The following is a 9661-nucleotide window of genomic DNA, read 5'->3' as shown; positions in this document are numbered from 1 at the left end:
GAATCACATTTAAACACATTCGTAGATATGAATCAATTTCCAGTAGGGAACAATAGGAGTAATTTCGAATGCAGCACAAAACTTACCTATTGAGTAGTTTTATGTGGAAAAGCCCCTACTTCGCAGTAGATTAGATGGGTTTAACCATCTGAGGGAATTCTCCCCTCCCAAATGTTTGAGTTGGGAAACCACTTAATCCATATAAATATTTCATTTTATGGATCTGAAAAAAAAAATAATAAATAAAGTAAAAAAAAATAGATTAAATATGAAAAGCGCTTAAAAATGTTCTGTTTTTTTTTTTTTTTTTTTTTTTTTTACCATATTTTGACCATTACATGTTCAATTAAATCACTTTTAGTGTTAATTAATTTTGTAAATGCTTCTAAGTAATATTAATTCATAAAATTACATTTTTTATCTTTACCAGATTTAAATTTGAATGAAACATGTTTAAGTGAAGGGTGCTCTGTTAGTTTACCAACATATACTTAAACTTATATTCAATAAAAAGGCACTGTAAGAGCTAGCTGCTGTGTCGCGCAGCGCGATGACGTCATCAGAGCGAGAGTCTATAAAAGGGAGAGAGTCCTGAACCAATTTATCGTTTATCAGGACTATACTGATGAGCCATGGTGAAAGAGAGCAGGGACCAAGCTTATTTTCTGTATATTTAGAAGAGGGAGATCAGCTCTTTCCTACAACTTTGTTGTAAAGGCCTTTCCGGTCCCATGGTGTAATGGTAATCACTCTGGACTCTGACTCCAGCGATCCGAGTTCGAATCTCGGTGGGACCTAATTAGGCTTCTTATGCCACACATTAGACTTGACTTGCAGATCAAGCAATCTGAGATAATGTTAAGGAGAAGCATATAAATGGCGATTCCTCCAGCAGATATATAAGTTTTTATTTTTTCTAAAGTGATTAAATATTATTTATGCTTTGAGGGTCAAAAAAATGAGGGTATATTTAGGAGAGGAAGATCAGCTCTTTTCTACAACTTTGTTGCAAAGGTATTTCCGACTGAGTTTTAAACAAAGCAATACAATGCGAGGTGGCTTAACAAGGCGAGTGGTTAAGGCTTGTTTAAAACTCAGTTCGAAATGTCTTTACAACTAAAAAAACGTTTAAACAGCATTAGCTGGCGGGTTAGTTAACAAGCATGGCTCCATAGCTCAGTGGATAGAGAGCTGGTCTACGGAACCAGAGGTCGTGAGTTTGATCCTCGCTGGAGCCTCAGTTAGCTAGCTCAAGGTAAACCTGCACGGCTCCATGGCTCAGTGGTTAGAGAGCTGGTCTTGTTCTACAAGGTGGCCCTTGTTCTTCACTGGAAAGAAAATCAGCTAACAGATGTAAACTAATGTTTAAATCTGTTACACTTATACTAAACTGTATTTTGTTGTAGTAGTGTACCTCCTATTGAAGATACACATGGCTATAGGTTAATTAGGATTATAATTAGGGCAGAGAGCAATAATAAAAAGCATTGTGAGTGTGACCACTGTGATCTTCCGTCTGGTTCCATGATGTAATGGTTAGTAATGTGAGATGTTAAATGGTTGAGATTACCCTAAGATGACAGGATGGACAGGAAAGTCTTGGACAAATTTAAAATATTTATAGTTATAGACAATTTGTGTTGTTTAACCACTTAGAAGAATTATTTGGTTATTTGTCAAGAAAGATGATCACAAATATTCATAAGCTAGGGTCTGCCATCATATAGGGTTGTTTCAGTGTCAATATTCCTTGGCAAACTTGGCATTAGTATCACATACTGTATATTTTAATATGTCTGAATTTTGCATTCAAATGTCATCCACCTATTCTAGTATATATATATATATTTTTACTTGATTGCCAAATATCAAAATTCTATATGTGCTAAAAATATTTATTATATTATATTAACCATGTAAAAAAGCAAACGCTGAAGTGTTAAATTGCCTGGCTTGATAACTATTCGAAGGACATCCATACATTTATCAACAAGACAATGAAAAAACATCAAAAAGGCAATATTACAAAGTGGCTAGTGCCAATATTTTTGGAGTGTACAGTCCTAAAATGAAGAACAAGATAAGCATTGAAATCCTGTAATGTGAAACTAACATATTTCCCAATGAAATAAACCTAGACAACACATTAAGTGCAGCAAAACTTCATCTGTTTCACGCAATCCAATATACTTATATTGGATTGCGTGAAACAGATGAAGTAAATGACTTTATTTGCATTTTCCATACTATCCCAAGCTTTTCTGTTTTGCTGCAGAGTAGCATTTGCAAATGGAACATTTATGAGGTGCTTGCTTTCTCTCTAAAGAGCTGATTCATCAGCCGCACTCAAATCTCGGCTCATTTTTATGCCATGCAGCATTTCCATGAATCAGATGTGAAGTAGCCTGTACGTCATGCTGTGTGCTTTAATTCACACTTGTTTCTGTGCCGCTTCGATGATGACCCTTCAGACCACTTGTAGTGTTTTTTTCTTTGCTACTGACACAGCCACAAAAATATAAAAGCACTGTATATTCATATATAAGCCGAAACCTTCTATTCATTTCTGAGAACTGATTTAAACTCACCGAACTTAAAGTAACAGTTTGTAAGTTTGGGGGATTTGGAGACCTCTCTGGTGAGAAAGTGTAATTGCACCAAGGATGTAGATAAGTACTTTTAAAAGGTACATTGTGAAGAATCAGCTCTGTGGCACTCTCTTTTATCTTGTCAGCTCCTCTTAGTTGTAATTGTTATTTTTATTCTTTGGTTATATTATGTGACCAGATGATAGAGCTTAGATCAGGGGTGTCCAAACTTTTTTTTGTTGGGGGCCAGAAGGAGAAATATATTTGAAGTCACGGGCCACACTCTGTAATAAAACAAATAATGAAATATACACATTTCATTTACACATCATTTTACTTGACTTACTATCTTTATCTATCTTTGACAGTGTTGTGTAAACTAAGATTTTTCAAATTGATGTTTCATTTCATGATGTCTCTTAATATTAAACTCCTTAACTACGGCAACTTTTAGACTCTTTGGCCCGTATTTCTGTGCTACAACGTCACCCTCTCCGCTTTTAGACTCTTTGGCCCGTTTTTCTGTGCTACAACTGCGCACTCTCTCCGCGTTTAGACTCTTTGGGCCGTTTTTTCTGGGCTAAAACTGCGCACCCTCTCTGCTTTTAGACTCTTTGGGCCGTTTTTCTGTGCTACAACAGCACTAAAACCAGGATTCATTTGGGATTGGCGTTTAAGAGGTGGAGAGAGCTCTGGAATCGGATTCATTCGCTCTGAAAGGAGACCGCATCACACCCGCCCAGTTTAAAATGATTCTTTCACTCGGTGCAATTACCCGTTCTTACAAGAGGGGGCCCTAAATTTCCCAAATCCCAAAACTTACAAATAACATCTTTAAGGCATATCAGCCATTGATTAACTTCATATACAGTTCTTACGCAACCAATGCAAGACTTAATTAGGCAAAATAGTCAGCTCTGAAAACTGTAAACTGTGTTTATACAGAGCTGCATACAACCCTCTTTTCACTACACTATGACTTCCCCTACAACACACACTGTGCTGACAGTGTCTCCTGAAGACACGGCCATTTGAGAAAAGGTCAGGTCTGTATAAATAGCCGCAGTTCCACATTGTCAGCTCTGGAGCAGAGATTACCCATCAAGCCGTTACTTTCGGAGGGGTGATTATTGCAGAACACTATCAGTTACTGCTTCTCTATTCTGGTTCAGCATGCGAGGGTCTCGGGGGTACTGTATGTGTGTGTGTTTGTGTATACTCAGGAATAGAGGGGAAATCTTGCAGGCCTCCTCAGGTTGCATGCTAACAGCTAACTGCACCTAACTGTAGCACATTTGATTTCCCCCAGTACTCATGTTTCTCTGATGGATGACATGTTTATGTTAATACAGGAATCGTAAAACAACGGCTGTCTAAGCAGTTGGATTGGTATTAATATGGACTTTTCCTAAAGTACTGCCACCTCTCATAAACTGCCTATGCTCTCCACATGTCCTCTTTAAAAAATGGGATTGGGTGTTGGGTGTGTTGGATTAAATGTTGAGTGTGTGAAAGTGGGTGTTGGGTGTGTGGAATTGGATGTTGGGTTTGGAATTGGATATTGGGTGTGTGGGACTAGATGTTGCGTGTGTGGAAGTGGGTGTTGGGTGTGTGGAATTGGGTGTTGTGTGGGACTGGATGTTGCATGTGTGGGATTGGATGTTGGGTGGGCGGAGTTGGATGTTAGGTGTGTGGAATTGGGTGTTGCGTGGGTGTGATTGGATGTTGCGTGTGTGGAAGTGGTTGTTGGGTATGTGGGATTGGATGTAGGGTGTGTGGAATTGGATGTTGGGTTGGATTGGATGTTGGGTGGTTGGGATTGGATGTTGGGTGAGTGGGATTCGGTGTTGGGTGGGTGTGATTGGAAGTTTGGTGGGTGTGACTGAATGTTGAGTGGGTGAAATTGGATATTGGGTAAGTGGAATTGATGTTGGGCGGGTAGTGTTGGATATTGGGTGTGTGTCATTGGATGATGAGTGTGTGGAATTTGGTGTTGGTTGGGTGGGACTGGATGTTGGATGTGTGGGATTGGGTGTTGGGTGGGTGGGATTGGATTGGATCACACAATATGGCAAGACCAGCCACCATGTTTCATTTCTGTTGGTGGATTTATTCTGGCTGCAATTATTTTTGGATTAAAAAATGCCAAATGGAGCTCTAGATTACAACCAAGAGTCAGAGTCCCATGCTGGCTTGGAAAATCAACAAAGCATTTTTACATCAGGGTGTTTAAATCTTTGAATAAACTGTACGGTCTGAAGGCTATCTTTGGGATAAATAAAATCTAAGCTTTGATGGTCTGTCTTACTTGATGTGACACTAGCCAAGGAGACAGAGATAAAGCAGAGTTGAAACAGACGTAAGTGCATTCTACTTTACAGATGCAGTAAAAGCTCAGTTGTCTCCAGTCTCAGTGTTTTCCCAAAAAACAAGCATTTTATGACCTAATTGCTTTGAACAATGAAAATTCCTTCAATTTCACTGTGGATTGACCTGTCTCTGTGATACATGTTCTATCCATTATAAAACTTGCCCTTCAGGAATATGCCCTTGACGTTTTTGGCCACGTCATTGACCCTGTTGTGCTAGATATTCCTTGATCTAATTTGTCGTTTAGAGCAACTGAACTTGTATTTGCTACATAATAATAATATGAATAATTGGTATGTGACTTTGGTTTGAGGTGACAAAAACACTCAGATACAGTTTTACAAGCCTATTTACAACCCTGCTTTTTGCCTCAGAGTAAGTATTAAGAAATCATTGTGGTTAAAGGCTTTATAAAGACTGTTATATCTATAAATATTAGGTATTATAAAACAAATAGCTCTTCACTCTCACAAAGAAAGATAGAGCCCTTCTAATCATTTCTCTGCCACATAGTAATCAAAGAACTACGTGAGGCTCGGCTCAGCCCATTAAACATGCTCATTAAATACGAGTTTAACTCCGTTCATCAGTATGCTAAAAGTTTGTTTGGGGCAATTACAAACAGTCTACCGCATTCTGCAGGACTGTAGGAAGGTCTGAGGTTGCGGAGGCGTAATCACTCATTACATTTACAAAGGAAATTTCAGGCATAGTTAAAGTTCATCTGAAGCTAGAGTGATTCCATCTTTGTCTCAAACTCAATCCATCAGCAAATAAGCAGCTTCATTACAACCAGAGAGGGTGATTAGCATTAGCGCAGCGATTGCACATGCCATCTTTGAAGCCACGTGATTCTGGCAACACGAGGGTACCGTGCTGGTTGTTTAGAATACAGTAATGAAGTGCATTTCCAGTGCTGCAGTAGATACTGTAGTGAACTGAGCACTGATCAGCTGCCAAATGCTGAGAGAGGGACATCGAGTTATCATTAACTCAAAAATGTCAAAAGGATGTTTTGGGTCAAGGGTTGCCAAATCTGTCCCTATATTGCCTCTGTGCTGAGGTGAGGTCATTATCAGAATACTGTGCCTTTTAGCATCTCATAAATTTGAATAAGTAGTACTTACATTTTTTTATTATTTTGACTATTCATCATATATTTTTTTCTATTTTTTCAGCTTCATTGTTTGTATTTTAATTTTTGTTTTATTTCCTGTCATGCATGTGTCCAAGTTGCGTAACAGGGTGGACAATGACAGGCAGGATTTTAGCAAAAATTGTGTCAGTTTGCCCTCATTGTCCCACTTATTTCAGCTGAGGTAGCATTAATTGGTCAAAATATTTTTTTTGTGAAGACGCCACAGATCAGAAGAACTGCTAGCATCAGCCCCCATTACAGAGTTATATTTTAATTACAGTCAACTAATCAGTAACTAAGTAAAGTTTTTTTTTTTCTTCACAGCTTTGGACATGGACACTATGGACAAAAAACCTAGGATTAGATATTAAAAGTTGACTTTTTAATTATTTTGACAATTCATCTTTTTTTTCATTTCATCCCAGTTTTTTTTATTCATGTCATGCACAGATTGGACATGGAGTCTATGGACAAAACCTGAGGACAACATAGTAGAGCTTGATTTTTTTTATTATTTTGACTGTTCATCTTTTTTACATTTTTTTCCCATTTAATTTTTTTTTTTTACTTTATTATTCATATCATGCACAGCTTTGGACATAGAGACTACGGAAAAAACTTGATTACTAGATTGTAAAACTTGACTTTTTGATTTTTTTGAGAATACATTTTTTTTTTCATTTTTTCCCAGCTTACACATTTTTACTTTTTCATGTCACACATATTTCCAAACTGCTCAACAGGGTGGACAATAACAGGTGTGACAGAACAAACAAATACGTTTTCAGCCCAGTTCTGTCCCTACTGTATTTTCTCAGTGCATACACATTTACTCAGCTATTTTTTTCAGTTAATACTAATTCCCCCTTTAAAAAGTTAAATATTTTGCTAGCTTGGGACATTTCCCACATTTTACAGTTTAATGTATGCTACTGGGATACAATTGCTGCCGGTACAGATATTCACATTCACACACTCACCTGTGCTCCACTCTCTTCCTGGTCTGGCAAAAGGCCCAATCATAGTTTTAGCTGCCCTTATATAATGCCTGAGCAAAATTGAGGCATGCTCACTGGGCCCCATTTTGGGCCATACTATTTTGAAGGGGTTCTTTGGGTTTGAAAGATTTTAATTATTTATTCCTTTTCTTATGTTTATGTTTATTTTATGGAGTTGTTGCCTATTGTTGTGTGTAAAATGATTATTTTGAGAATTTTGTTTTTCCATTGTATGATTATTTGATTTGTTGTTTGTTTTGTTTATAATTGTATCCCCCTGCAGTGGAAATAAATATACTTTGGTTTTGGCTGTGTTGGGTAGTCCAGAGGTGGCCTATTTAGGTTGTAGGGAGATGATATGGTATGGTTGAGGTATGCCATGGTTGGTTGATATATGAACCATAGTACACATTTGAGGTTGATTCCTTGTGTAAATAGATTTTTTGTAAATAGATTTTGTTTTGTTTATTTTTGTTTTCTTTTTTCTTTTGATATTTTGCACATTTTGCACCTTTCACAAATAAAATCACTTGCACTGAATTTGCTACTGCAGATGCCATCATTTTTTTTTTCCTACAACCAACAACCTTTTGAGGCACAACTAAGTGTGACAACAGGGTAGACAATTTTAGTGAAAATGATCTTTTAATAAAACATTTTTGATCTAGAGTTTGTGGTGACCTTGTGCTATTTCAATGATACATATTTTTGTTAATGGTTTTAATTACCTTGATATTTACCGTGACAGGGTGGACAAACATTACCTCTGCTAAATATGAAGACTGAGAAACAGTAAGGGAAATTAATGTTATTAAATGATGAACATACAGTCTTATAAAATCCTAATATCCATCTCTAAATGTAATTTGTCTAGTTTTTGTCTGTGTTTAGACATAAACACAACAGTGCTTTTTGGTGCTGAGATTGAGATTGAGTCTGGCTTGGTTCAGACAGAATCAGGTTGAGCTAAATTTCCTTTCAAACTAAATTTCAGGCTCTTAAGGACACACCTGGCAACCCCGCTGAGATCACCAACTCTTCATCTGTTAAGCCAGAAGGCTGACAGGTCTGACCCGAGGCCAAGACAGGCTCTGTGGACCACTTCAGGATCTTTAGTCAATCAATAAAATAGCCGTTTCCACGCTGAGAAAAATGGTACCTGACATAAAGGTCAGTGGAGTTGATTTATATCATCAAGTTATTTTCAAGTAGGGGGGAAAACAGTTGTCTGTTCTGACTAGAGGTAGCATTGCTTCAGTTTCTGGTACCCTGCCAACAACAGCTGCTAAACAGTAAATTTACTCTGGTTATATATAAATTACTCACTATATATATATATATATATTCAAAGCCCAATAGTTAAAACATCTCTTCCTGAAGTTAATAATCTGAGGGTGTTATTTGATAAATTTCTTACTTCTGAATTTCATACAAAGGTACTTGTCAAAAGCTCCTTTTACCACCTCAAATTAACAGCAGCCTGACTACATTGCCCAGGATGCACCACACACTGACATTTCACCCAATCCGGATCACATGACACATGACTCTTCCAGGAAGCAGGTCACCTGAGTACTACCATGTGGTTTTAGCCCTATATAAGGGCTTCATTTGCTCACAGTGATTGTTGATTATTGATGGTTCTATCCTTGCACACCAAAATATCCTATTGCCTGTGTTCATCTCTCATTTTGACCTTGTTTTGTTCACCAGTCCAGAGGTCATACACAGCAAGGCACTAGCAAAGGGCAGGCAAGAATTAAGGTAGGTATGATACCTCTTTTTTACTGCTGATTGCCATTGTTGACCCTTTTCTGTTTGACCATCTCTTTGCCTAATAATTTTATTAATAAAGTACCTGTAGTCCCAAAATGTAGTTCCTGATATTTGTTGCATTTTTAAAATACACCCTTAGATACTCTCCTGATCCCTCAGCTTCAATCTGTACCCAACCATGGGGTGTATAACTGCAAAGGATTTCTCAGTTATCTGGATAACTTAAGCTTACAGGGTTTGGGCTGTCTGAAAAGAATTTTGTTTAGTTCTTTTCCAAATGAACATGTTTGACTTTAGGCAAGTTATTTGGCTAAACTGAGAAATCCGGCTTTGTGAAATAACCCCCTGATCTCCTCACAGTCTCTGGCTGGTAGAACTCCACATCTTTGTAATATATTTAACAGCTTCAGGAAATGACAGAACAGCTCCTAACCATGTTTTGTGTTAATTATTTACTATGTTCCTGTGGTGAAGTAATTTACAAAACAATCATTCCCAAACAAAATAAAACATCAAAAAGGAGTTGTTTGAATTAAACTTTATATATGTCAATGTAATACAATATGATATATGTTAGTGATTAGAATATTACAATGAAAGGATACCTTTTGTGGGGGAAACTGTAGAGCTGAAAGAAGGCTGTAGTCCCCCTTTTGTTGGGCTGCCTTTAGGCTGGATGGGATGCGGCTGGGCATGGAGGTATACAGGTTCTGTATGGAATCCTACAACATATTTACCTTTTGATGTTGCAGCTGAGCCTGTAGATCCTGCTCTACACCCGTAATTTGCTG

General features: G+C 37.6%; 2 non-coding genes across 2 annotated transcripts; both read left to right on the top strand.

Annotated features, from left to right (window-relative positions):
* Positions 1–725: 725 nt before the first annotated feature.
* Positions 726–797, top strand: trnaq-cug (transfer RNA glutamine (anticodon CUG)). Its single transcript has one exon. It is a non-coding gene; the product is annotated as a tRNA-Gln (tRNA).
* A 368-nt stretch (positions 798–1165) lies between these two features.
* trnar-acg (transfer RNA arginine (anticodon ACG)) lies at positions 1166–1238 on the top strand. The gene has a single exon. It is a non-coding gene; the product is annotated as a tRNA-Arg (tRNA).
* The last annotated feature ends 8423 nt before the right edge of the window (positions 1239–9661 follow it).

Source organism: Astyanax mexicanus, chromosome 2 (assembly GCF_023375975.1).
Source record: "Astyanax mexicanus isolate ESR-SI-001 chromosome 2, AstMex3_surface, whole genome shotgun sequence".
Taxonomy (NCBI): Eukaryota; Metazoa; Chordata; class Actinopteri; order Characiformes; family Acestrorhamphidae; genus Astyanax; species Astyanax mexicanus.
Note: the sequence above shows the minus strand (reverse complement) of the source record. Positions and strands in the feature narration are given on the sequence as shown.